Raw genomic sequence first — 13,093 nt, forward strand, 5'->3', positions numbered from 1 at the left:
GGCCCTCCCAATGGGTTTCCCTCCATGGCCCTCTTCTTGACTGACTTCTTCATGAGCCCCCCCTTTCTGACTCCCCCTCATGCCACACCTTTATGACCCCTCCCCACCCACTTCATGCTCACCTTCATAACCTCCCACTCATGCTCCAGCCCCATTGGCATTGCCCTGGTGCCCTGGCAGTGATCACCCTGGTAGTGCCAGTGTACCATCAGTCATGTCCCTGACCACTGTTGGCTTCAATGGCCTCCGAGCCCCTCCGGCCTGGCCATTATGCCTGGTCTCCGTTTGTGGAGACCAGTAGTGATTTTTGCTGGGCTTCCACTGCGCCCAAGGATCAGAAAACCTGCTCATTTGAATATGCTGATCTGGGTCCTGCTCAGTAAGGGCAGGAATCACATTATGTCCAAGAGTGGTAGGTGGGACAATAATGATGAGGTTTGGTGCTAGTGCAGAATGTGCTAAACCACTCAATCACCCGTGATTCTTGGCCCCACTCCACTCTAACACATCAGGTGTGACGTGGCCAGAAAATCACAGCCAATGTTACTCATAGTATTTATCTTTGTAGTTGAGCTTCACCTTCCTCTCCAGATTACTCTGAACTGGCTCAACTAGAGACTACAGAAACTGCCACATCAGGACTTTCTTATCACCCATTCTCATTAGTGAGCTCATCCCCAGTTCAAACTAGCACCCCGATTGCTGTAGACCTTCCAACACAACCAATTTATCCATCCTCTCAACATCTCAGCAGTGGAGAATCAAAAAATGTCAGGTATGTATAACTTCCAGATTTAATTGTTAGCTTTTACTATGCTGCTGAATTGTTTTTTTCGTAAAATCTGATATTCTTGTTGAGAAAACATAGGTTTAGGAGTAATAGGGTTTTTTCTTTAGAATTAGAACTGTAGAACTTAACCTTTATTTTAGATATTTCCTTTTTAGCAGGTACATTATCTGTTTAGCCTCAATGTCACATATTGATCTTCAATTTTAATGTTATTCTGGACCACTAGTAAAAGATAACATTTGGCAAGCTGTAATGGGTAACTTAGTAAAATGAAAGTGCAACTAAGACAGACAGTCCCAGGAATGATCCCATAGGGTGACTATGAAATGCTAGTTGACTTTTAGTATCCTTCAGCAATAGAGAAGAAATGCCAGCTGGTTCCCCACTTTGGATACCTAGCTATCAGCAATCACTTTTACGCACAGCAGGTGAGGACTAGGTGATATTTGGTTGTGATATCTCCTATGGTAAATATAGCCTTGCCTCTAATTGCAAACATATCTGAAATATATTTGTGAGGTACCAGGTGGCCTTTATGGATCTATACCTCCATCAATGTCAATACCTTCAAAAGAAGAGCAGAGAAATTTGGTTTTAAAAAAAAATGGCAATTTGCTGAATAAGACCCTTTCGGTCTCCTAAACACTTAGATTCATGACAGCTATAACTGTGCATTGCAGGTGAAGGAAAGTGTTAAATTAAAAGTGGAGGCATTTAGAGTAGCTAAGAGTAGTGGGCGAGAAGAGGATTGGGAGAGGTTTAAAAGTCAACAAAGATTGACAAAGAAGTTGATAAAGAAAGGTAGGATAAACTATGAAGCTGGGCTAGCACTTAATATAAAAAAGGATAGCAAGAGTTTTTATAAATATATAAAAAGGAAGAGGCTGGCTAGGGTGAACGTTGGACCCTTAGAGGATGAGAGGAGGGACTTAGTGGTAGGGGATGGGGAAATGGCTGAGGCCTTGAATAACTTTTTTGTTTCGGTCTTCACGGAGGAGGACGTGAATAATTTGCCTGGTGTTAGTGATGGAAAGATGGTAGGACTGAAGGGTCTCAATGACATTATTGTTACTAGAGAGGCGGTGCTCGACAGACTGGAGGGACTGATTGTGGACAAGTCCCCAGGACCGGATGGAATGCATCCAAGGGTTCTGAAAGAAATGGCGGAAGTGATAGTGGATGCCTTGGTGGTTATTTTCCAAACGTCGCTGGATTCCGGGGAAGTGCCGGAAGATTGGAAAACGGCTAATGTTACGCCGTTGTTTAAGAAGGGTGCCAGGCAAAAGGCAGGGAATTATAGGCCAGTTAGTTTAACGTCTGTTGTAGGTAAAATGTTAGAATCCGTCATCAAGGAGGAAATAGCGAGGCATCTTGAGGAGAATTGTTTGATAGAGCAGACGCAGCACGGTTTCGTTAAGGGGAAGTCATGTCTGACAAATTTATTGGAGTTCTATGAGGATGTGTCTAGGGCGGTGGATAGAGGAGAGCCGGTGGATGTGGTCTTTCTTGATTTTCAGAAGGCGTTTGACAAGGTACCTCACAAGAGGTTATTGCAGAAGGTAAGGGGGCATGGAGTTGGGGGTAGGGTGTTAGCATGGATAGAGGATTGGCTGTCAGATAGGAGGCAGAGAGTGGGGGTCAATGGGTGCTATTCGGATTGGCGGTTGGTGACTAGTGGAGTGCCCCAGGGGTCGGTGCTGGGGCCTCAGCTATTTACCATTTATATAGATGATCTGGAGGAGGGAACCGAGTGTAGGGTGTCGAAATTTGCTGATGACACCAAGATTGGTGGAACGGCAAATTGCACGGAGGGTGTGGAGAGTCTGCAGAAGGATCTAGATAGGCTGGGCGAATGGGCCAGGAACTGGCAAATGGAATTTAATGTTGGCAAGTGCGAGGTGGTCCACTTTGGTAGGAATAATGGTAGGAAGGACTATTACTTACGTGGCGAAAAACTGCAGCAGGCGACAGTGCAGAGGGACCTTGGGGTCCTTGTGCATGAGTCACAAAAACCCAGTCTGCAGGTGCAGCAGGTGGTCGGGAAGGCTAATGGGATGCTGGCCTTCATAGCGAGGGGGATTGAATATAAAAGTAGGGCGGTCTTGCTGCAGCTGTATAGGGCACTGGTGAGGCCGCAGCTGGAGCACTGTGTGCAGTTTTGGTCACCGCACTTACGCAAGGATATTTTGGCCTTGGAGGGAGTGCAGCGGAGGTTTACTAGGCTGATGCCGGAGTTGAGGGGGTTGAGCTATGAGGAGAGGCTGAATAAACTAGGCTTGTACTCGTTAGAGTTTAGAAGAATGAGGGGAGATCTCATTGAGACGTATAAGATGATGAATGGGATGGATAGGATAGAGGTGGAGAGACTCTTCCTGCTCAGGAAGGACAGTCGGACTAGGGGGCACAGCTTCAAGGTAAAGGGGGGGGGTCGGTTTAGAATGGAGTTGAGGAGGAACTTCTTCACTCAAAGGGTGGTGAATCTCTGGAATTCTCTGCCCGTTGAAGTGGTGGAGGCTGCCTCGCTAAATATTTTTAAGACGCGGGTTGATGGGTTTTTGATAAGCAAGGGCATTAAGGGTTATGGGGAGAGGGCGGGAATGTGGAACTGAGCCACGACAGATCAGCCATGATCTTATTGAATGGCGGGGCAGGCTCGAAGGGCTAGATGGTCTACTCCTGCTCCTATTTCTTATGTTCTTATGTTCTTATGAGTGCCACTTGCAATTTACCTTTTACAATGAGCTTAATGCCACTTGCTTGGAACAGCTTTGTTGTGGGTGGTATGAAGTTCTGTGTCACCAGCCATTATTTGTTGTCTGACAGGACTGTAACACTGGCTCCTGTGTCCAATTTAAAGTTAGTGAGGTGGCCGTTTACTGAGCTGTCTGCATTCCAAAAAGAGAATCCAGGATCCTTGACTTACCTGAGAAGCTGGAATTAAGAATCTACTGATGACAATGAAACCATTGTCGATTGTTGGGAAATCCATTTGGTTCACTAATGTGCTTTAGGGAAGGAAATCTGCCATACTTACCTGGTCTACATGGCCTACATGTGACTCCAGAGCCACAGCAATGTGGTTGACTCTCAACTGCTCTCAGAAAAAGGGCAACTAGAGATGGGCAATAAATGCTGGCCAGCCAGTGGCGCCCATGTCCCACAAATAAATTAAGAAAAGAGCATGATTGGATCTCTTCCTCGTGTGGTACTTCAAACTCCTGGATTTTCTTGGGATCCTCCACCCTTTCTTTGCATTTCTTTCCACAGTGTCCCATGTGGGTGCAATGAAAAACTGAACTGAGATTTCCAGACATTGCTCTTGCCTATGAGGTCATTGGACTCCACAGCACTCTTGTGGTCATTTTGGAAATTGCCTTCCTTAGCCTGGGGGTCTCCCTGACCCACCAACTGGACAGTTGGGGCTGCTCTGTACCATGGCTTGCTTTTGCCACTTAAAATGGATAAATGTTATTGGCAGATTTCTCATTGTCTGAATATTTGGGTGACCTTTTCCAGAGTCAGACCTTCCTCATTCTGCAGTATGCCTGAAAGCGGAGTGTCTGTCACTCCAGCAACAACTCTGTGACTTTTGGGTTTTGACTTAAGGTTACCATAGTCACAGCCTTCAGCCAATCTGCATAATTTGTTTATAAAAAAGTCAACCCGTTCTCCAGGCTGTTGGACACATTTGTTGAATTTTGCTCTCTCTAAAATGATATTCCTTCTTAGATTAAAATATGTATTGAAGGATTTTAGAAATGTAACAAATTTAGCTGAGGATTATTTTATTCCTTGCTTTGCAACGGTATCATTGATTATTGCCTAGTATTCACTTGTTCAGCTTCTGTCATTTTATCTAATCATGAAACTATCATTTACAGTGGTTAGCTGCTGTTTCACAGCTCCAGGGGCCTGGGTTTGATTTCCGGCCTGAGTCACTGTCTGTGTGGAGTTTGCACATTCTCCCCGTGTTTGCGTGGGTTTCCTCCAAGTATTCCAGTTTCTTCCCACAGTCCAAAGATCTGCAAGTTAAGTGTATAGGCCATGCTAAATTGCCCCTTAGTGTTTTGGGATGTGTAGGTTAGAGGGATTAGCAGGGTAAATATGTGGGTTTATGGGGCTAGGGCCCAGGTGGGATTGTGATCGGTGCAGATTTGATGGGCCAAATGGCCTCCTTCTGCACATTGGGTTTCTATGATTTTACCAAAGTCCACAATTTTGTGTTTGGTGTGGCCCTTGGATTAGTTCAAATTCATCTGGAAGTATTGATTTATTGTCTCTGGCTGCTTTAAAGTTCAGCTGAGTGCAACTTTAAATGCCACGCATGTTTTAAAAATGGTACCACAGTAATCTTTTTTTTCAAAGCTTTTTCGTATGCTTGTCACGTTTCAGCAGGCTCCCGCAGCACTATCAGTCCTGACCTCTTTGGGGTTTAGTTTTTTTTGTAGCAATTTGTTAAATCAATGACTTAGGGCCTTTCTTGCAATATCAGAGGATTTCCAGTTGTTTTACAGTAGAATCTCAGATTTAAATTAATCTTTTAAACCTTCTGCGGGCAGCATAGTGGCACAGTGGTTGGCACTGTTGCCTCACAGTGCCAGGGACCCAGGTTCAATTCCCAGCTTGGGTCACTGTCTGTGTGGAGTTTGCACGTTCTCCCTGTGTCTGCGTGTATTTCCCCTGGATGCTGTGGTTTCCTCTCACAGTAGAAAGATATGCAGGTTAGGTGGATTGGCCGTACTAAATTGCCCCTTAGCGTTAGGGGACTAGCTAGGGTAAATGCATTGGGTTATGGGGATAGGGCCTGGGTGGGATTGTAGTCAATGTAGACATGCTGGTCTGAATGGCCTCCTTCTGCACTGTAGGATTCCATGATTTTTTTTCTCTCTACAATGAGCTTGACTGCCATGTGGTATGGCGCTGATTCTGAATGCAGACTGGCCACAGTGCTTTTAGAAATAGCCTGCTCTGATACATTTTAAGCCAGTCCTGACTTAACTGAAATTTTTGTTCATCCCTGCTTGGTACTTTGACACTGTAATATGCGGGCATTCACAATGCAGCTCCATTAAATATTGTTGAGACCTCGGCTGCACAGTGGAGTTTTTTCTTCTGCCTTTCTGCTTCCAATTTTACAATGGAATTGCTTTCAGATGATATCTTTGCCTTCACTCTATGTGCTTTTATTCAGGTCAGAATGTTATTCCTGTAGTTTTCAGTATTTGAATTTCTGGTCCAGTTTTTATGAGATTTTGGGTTTTCCAATTCACTGCCATCCTTTTGTAAGCTGTATGTTCAGTAGATTTCAAATAAGTGCTGAGTCTTGTATGGTTGAACATCAAGTGTTTACTGGTAACATATATAGATATACATATATAGAACATTGCTCAAGCCATGAGCTAACTCCATGCTTGCTTCTACCCACATCTTGGTCCAGTCCAAAACTGACCCTAGTCATATGTCTCTTTACATCACACAGTGGATGGTACAGTTTCCCAGTCCCGCATTAAATCTTACTATGCTAGATACCCTAATACTACTACACACATGTCGTTCAGCATATACCATGGTGGAAATGGTTAAGAGTGGCTTGGACACCATTTTAATTCCAAACTGGTATCTGTAGCCCTGAAAATACTGACTTGGAGCCAAATTTTGGAGTCACAATGGTTAGATTATAAATTTTCAATGGGAGATTGCACCCTGCTCCCAGAAACTACATATTTCATGGGATGTGGCACAGTGAAAAGGAGTGTATCCATTCAGTAGCCCAAATTTCTGTGGTGGTAAAACTTGATTCACAATCACAACAGTTGTGTGCAGCCACTGCATGAGATTAGGAAGGAAAATGCAATGTTGATGATTATTGTAATGGGTATGACATACAAAAGTACAGAAGTTTTACTGCATTTGTACAGGGCATTCTATGTCTGGAGTACAGTGGACAGTTTTGATGTCCTTATTTGAAAAAAGGAATTGTGTTAGAAGTAGCTTGGAGAAGGTTCACTTGACTCATTCCTGGAATTAAAGCTTATTTTATGAAGAAAGATTGAACAGATTGAGCCTAAATCCATTGGCGTTTAGAAGAATGTGAGGTGATCTTGTTGAAATGTATAATATCTTGAAGAGATTTGACAGGGTGGATACACAGTGGATGTTTTCTCTGGTGCCACAGACTAGAACCAGGGGTCACACTTTAAGAATAAGATTTCACCCTTTTAAGATGGAGATCTGAGTTATTTTCCTCTCTGAAAAGGTTGGTACTTTGTGGAATTCTCTACCCCAGAAAGCAGTGGAGGCTGGGTCATTGAACTTATTCAGGGCCAAGTTAGATGTCCTGGTCCCCCACGCTGATGCTAAAGTTAAGAGAGTCCACCAATGCTTCTACTTTCTCAGGAGACTAAGGAAATTTGGCATGTCCACTCTATAACTCTCACTAATTTTTACAGGTGCACCATAGAATCATTTCCAGATGTATCACAGTTTGGTATGGCTCCTGCTCTAACCACGACCGCAAGGAATTATAAAGGGTTGTGAATGTAGCCCAGTCCATCATGCAAACCAGCCTCCCACCCATTGACTCTGTCTACACTTCCCACAGCCTTGGAAAAGCAGCCAGCATAATCAAGGATCCCACACACCTTGGACATACCATTCCATCTACTTCCAACAGGAAAAAGATACAAAAGTCTGAAATCAAGTACCAACTGACTCAATAATTGCTTCTCCCCTGCTGCCATCAACTTTTGAATAGACCTACCTTGTCTGAAGATAATCTTTCTCTACACCCTAGCTGTGACTGTAACGCTATATCCTGCACCTACTCTTTTCCTTCTTCCTTATGTACTTTGTGAACTCTGTCTAGCTCACAAGAAACAATACTTTTCACTGCGTCCCAATACATGTGACAATAATAAATCAAAATGTTTGCTGGATAGGGCTATGGGGATAGTCAAAAAAGTGCAGCTGAGGCCATAACCAGATCAACTAATATCTTACTGAATGGTGCAGCAGGCTGGAAAAGGGCCGAACGATCCCACTCCCGCCCCTAAGCCCTATGTTCCTAAAATTGAAATTTCGGGCGTTCACTAAGTTATTGCTTTTAATCCAAGTTAATGCGATCCACCCAGTGATAATGGTCTTGCTCCGTGATTATTGATCAAACCCCACGTAAAAATGCAATAATCTCCTACATAGGGCACTTTTGCTTCAAGTGCAAATGTGTGGCAGCATTTATCAAAGTAAAAAAAATGTCTTTATAAGAAGTCTCAGTACTCTGTGTGTGTGTACATATCCACCTCATTCTAATCGCAAAGCTCTGAAGATGACAAGTATAAAGGGGTTAAATGAATGGTGATTTTTTAAAGCCTACTTGAACAAAAATTACATAAAATTCTTCTTATTGAAGTCTTCATCCATAGCATGTAACACACACAGGAGAACACTGCTATAGGTCTGGTTTGCAAAGACTACAAGTCCCAGGACAAGCTGCTGCTGGCGTGCTTGCCTCCAGTGTGTGTGTGTGTGTGAGAGAGAGGGAGTTATTTGAATATTGCTCACTGTGAGTGAGACACAGAGAAAGAGAGAGAGAGAGGCGCCTGCGCTGCGGGAGGAGGGACCGGGGTGGTAGCAGCAGCCCTTAGTACCGGCGATCGCCTCTTCCCAGTTCCGCTGACTTTCGGCTTGTGCTTTTTAAAAAAACCCAGAGCCCGATCCGCAGCAGCGCCGCCCGCAGCGACCCATGCACACGGTAAGCACCGTCAGCCGTCTCCTTTCCTCCTGTGAAACTCACCTGTTTCTCTCAGGCTGGAGGCTGCCTGTCATTTCTCTCAGATCTCTCCCTGTGTCTGTGTAATAACAATGAATGAATGCAGATCCCATGCTTTGGGATGTTACGCGGGGGGAGGGAATACAGGCTGTCCCAATATTTCTCTGATTGTGTTATACGATCGTTTTTTTAAAAAATTGCACGTCACACAATAAGGGTGGGAGAAACTGGGTGTTAAAAATGGGAAGAAATTCATCATTCCCAGAGCAGGGGAAACACTCTGGGAACACTGGAGTGGGTGTGCAGCCGCTGCAGATGGCTGGACATTAAGAGCTCTTGGAAAACCCAGCCATTTCCTTTGGCATTCCACATGTTATATTCCAAAATAAGTATCAGGCGTTTTTATGTTTCTGCTTTTTTCAGAACCGCACCCACACTGGTGATATCATTTGGAGTATGGTCTCTCCCCCACTCCCCTGTTCCAGCATTTACCCCTTAATGACTATCCTTGATGCACAGGAAAAGTAAATGTTAAGATGACAGTTTCCATAAACTGCAGGCGGGTGAGGACGACGTTTCGGCCCATCAGCCGCCGCCTACCCTCCTTACTCCAAGCACGAAAGACCTCCAATTTCCTCCAACTAGTTGTTCCTTACCTAGGTTTTAGTGTGTTAACTCCGCGCGTTACGTTTGTGTATTTGCTTACTGTGATCAGAAATGTTATTTTAAATCAAAAAAATCACAAGCCAAGTTATTTTAATTTGGGCCACAGCGTCTTTGCTCGGAGGGGGAGTTAGGAATCTGATAAAAGCAGCGTGAGCTGTATGCCTTCAGTAATGAGACTAAGACGGAAGAGAGAGAGAACACTTCTGCACCAGATCGGATGCAGTGCTCAGAAATCAGGAACCTGAGGCGGCGGGAGTGGAGCCGCTCTTTCAACTGAGATGTTGGCACACGCCTTGGTTTTTCAACAGAGTCCCTGCCTTAATGTTCCTTTTTACATTGCCTCAGTCAGAAAGGGAGCATCGCCATCAGTAGCCATGAATTTGATTGAGGAACGACTTGTCCCCGTGAAGAAATCGGGAATTGAGCCTTTATCACAGCCTGCTCGGGGGGATGTGCTGCGTCTTTTGTAATGGGGCGGTGCCTCTAGACTGGGCTGTCTTGCAATTAGCTGCAAGTGTCTTTTATTAACGGAGCGTGCTATACAATAAAGCTGCAGACAGGCAGATTTCATGTTCCATTCTATTGTTTTTGTTTCATTTTAAGCTCGAGAGTTCACCTTTAGAAAATCCGTAAGCAGCATTGAAAGAGCTTAACGCCACCAACAGTTAATATCCTATCCGTTTGACATGTCACTTTGCCTCGCTACGTGATTGCTTTTTTTTACTGGTAATTCCAGGAACTGGCCTCCCTGAAAACTACTTACAAAAGGGGCACCAGCTCCTTTCTGAGATGTGGCTACTCTAATTTTAGCTGCTGCGTGTCCAATTGTTGTCTGACAGTTTCTGCCCGTGGTTAATTGCCATAATACAGACTCGTTTTGACCCAGGAAGTGGTGTGTGTGTGTGAAGAAAATACAATCTGTTATTCCTTTCCTTCTATTCATTGCAATGGCTGGTTACTTACTGCAAGCTCCACTTCACTGCTTTCCACATTTTGGTGTGTGTGTTTGGGTCGCTCAGGTAGATTTGTGGTTAGGCATTTACTGTTTAAAAAAGAATAACGGGCGAGGCAGCCGGTTGTCACCATTATTCGAGCGGCAATTTCAGGGAGGTGCAGAGTGGAAATCCGCAAGTTGCTGTCAAACTTCTTGCTGCGTCTCCGTAGACTGCAAGAAATCTGGCATTCTGACCACTGATTCAATTATATTGGACGGTGTGAAGTTCCTGCACTTCTTATTGTAGCTACCGACATTTGGGTCTTGCCTATTTTGGTGTAAGCACCTTTTTAGAAGGCTTGATGAAGTCTTTAATATTATTGTCATGCAGTCGCTTTGAAAATTGTCTTTTACAAATGCGGAGTCTCAATCCTTCTTGTTGGTGGAATGATTTGAAAGTTGGCCAGGACATTGGAATAATCCCCCAGCTCCTCTTCAAATAGTGTCATGGGATCTTTTACATAACATGAGATAGCATACGGACCCTCTATTTAACTTATATAAAGGTTGGCACTTCTGACAAGGCAGCACCTCCTTCAGTACTGGGCTAAGGTGTTAGCCTGGATTATTTTAATAGCTTGCTGCATATAAATACGTACCGTAAGTAGTTTGCTTCAAGGTATGGTAAGTCTCTCAACACCAGGTTAAAGTCCAACAGGTTTATTTGGCATCACGAGCTTTCAGAACACTGCTCCTTCATCAGGTGGAATGGGTGGTTGCTCAACCTGATGAAGGAACAGAGCTTTGGAAGCTCGTGATTCCAGATAAACCTGTTGGAATTTAACCTGGTGTTGTGAGACTTCTTACTGTGCTCATCCCAGTCCAACGCCAGCAACTTCACATCATCTCTTCAAGGTAGTGTGCGTTACAACAGAGGGTTGGTGGTCATTATGGTTTAGATCACCGGTTATTTTGAAATGATCAAAGCAGTGGTTTTGAAGTGTGCCTTGAGGAAAGGAGGAAGATGGAGAGACGAACAAGGTCATGGGAGGAAATTCTGGAACTTGGGGTCTTAAACAATTGAAGACCCCACCACCATTGGTGGGACAAAAGATGCACGAGGGCAGAATTAGAAGAATGCTGAGTTCTCTGAGAGTTCTTGGGCTGTTGGAGGTTACAGAGAGAGGGTTGAGGCTATGCAGGAAGTTGAATACAAGATTGTAAAGATCAAGAACTAGTGTGGATCAGTGACCACAGGTGGTGGGCAAAAGGAAATTAAAGCAAATTAAGATAGCAGCAGCAGAGTTTTGGATGAACTCATGGAGTGGAAATGGGAGGCCAGCTGAATAGTCGAGTAGGAAATAACAAATGTGTGACAATTTGAGCCTCAATCCCAGAGACTTGAGCATATAATGCAAACTGACACTTTATTGCAGCACCAAGTGGTTGCTGCACTGTTGGAGGTGCTGTTTTCATATAAAACATCAGAACAGAGGCCTGCCTACCATCTCGGTCCTTGGGGTACTTTCTGCAGAAGCGAATGGCAGTTTCCCCTGTTGTCCTACTCAATATTTATTCCTCAATCAACATCACCAGAATAGATTAGCCAGTTGGCTATCTCATTGCTGTTTGTTCGACTTATTATGTGCAAATTGGTTGTTGATGTTCCCTACCCTACAACAGTAGCTGAACCTCAAAGTATTATAACATTTGTCTTGCTATATAAGTTATAGTTTTCTCTAAACCACCAAGGTTATGGTTTCTCAGCATTTGAATGCAGTGTTGAGAAATGTCTACAATATAAACTGGACACTAGGGACGGTGATCTTACTGCCTGCTCATGCCACGCTCCCACTGCAGTGAGATCGGAGAATTTGGCGGCTGGCCAAATTTCTGTTCACTGCGGTGGGATGAGAAAAACTCACTGGTGTGAATAATGGTTAGATTCCGGCCTAGAAGTCTGATTATAAAACATAATGGGTGGGATTTTCTGGCCACATTTAGTCTGAAACTGGAAAATCCTGCCCGAGGTCAGCGGACCTTTCCCTGATCTGTCCCTCGCCTGCTACGGTGCCCATGGTGGGCAGAAAGGGAAAATTTGCTCCAGTTTATTTATTTAAACTCACTGCTATGCTTTATGATTTGGAGGCATAGGTTACGAATTTTGGGATTGGGCGGGATTGTGCAGACTCAATAGGCTGAATGGCCTCTTCTGCACTGTAGGGATTCTATGATGATATATATTGCACTTAATTGATATCTAGTAGGAGGGCTAACCTTGAAAATTTCTAAAAGGCTACTGCTCACCAATGCCTGTGCCGATATTGGAATTTTAGGGCCTAGAAATACAACTTTGTATGTTCCTTTCAGTCATTAACAATATGGTATTGTAATTGATAAATAGTGGAAACTTTAATCCCCCTTCACCTCACTTTCTAGTTGCTGTGCCAGACAAGTGATGTAAAGCATATGTATATCCTGTTAGAACAGCCTGAACTCTACTTCAATAATAATGGTAGGGTTATCAGTGCTCGCTGTTATTACAGGGTGTATCTGACTGCAAGTCTGGCATTTACACTTGTGCAATTAAACATGGAAATGCAGAAGTTGCAGTCAGAGATACGCTGTTCCTCTATAGGATGCAGTCATCGCTGTTAAATACGCTGCGGAAGTCACTGTAATAGCTAGAACTTCAAGTATTTGGCCTCAAGTCCTGTACTAGGGCTGGCGCATTTAGCAGTAAGGGAGTTTCTAATGGAGTAATAAGTGATAATTAATGCTGAAAAACCTCTCTGGCCCTGAAAAATACTTTTACCAGTATAGATTTTGATTCTGCAAATTAATGTTGGAGACTTTTTAAAAAAATCTTTTTTTCTGTTTCTCCCTTTTATCTTTCCCTAATTTATATTTCTCAATCCTTATTTTGTTCCCTGTG

General features: G+C 43.9%; 1 protein-coding gene across 4 annotated transcripts in view; it reads left to right on the forward strand.

Annotated features, from left to right (window-relative positions):
* Positions 1 to 8,414: 8,414 nt before the first annotated feature.
* The window catches only part of LOC145344150 (fatty acyl-CoA reductase 1-like), a 198,398-nt gene continuing 193,719 nt past the window's right edge, over positions 8,415 to 13,093 (forward strand). For 3 of the 4 annotated variants that reach the window (XM_080191034.1, XM_080191039.1, XM_080191035.1), the window contains exon 1: positions 8,415 to 8,540. The gene's annotated coding sequence lies outside the window, so the exon portion shown is untranslated. Of the gene's footprint in view, positions 8,541 to 10,368; positions 10,497 to 13,093 lie in introns of those variants that run through there. The other variant, XM_080191036.1, reaches the window with a different exon arrangement.

Source organism: Carcharhinus amblyrhynchos, chromosome 6, assembly GCF_965287045.1.
Source record: "Carcharhinus amblyrhynchos chromosome 6, sCarAmb.v2.hapA, whole genome shotgun sequence".
NCBI classification, from domain to species: domain Eukaryota; kingdom Metazoa; phylum Chordata; class Chondrichthyes; order Carcharhiniformes; family Carcharhinidae; genus Carcharhinus; species Carcharhinus amblyrhynchos.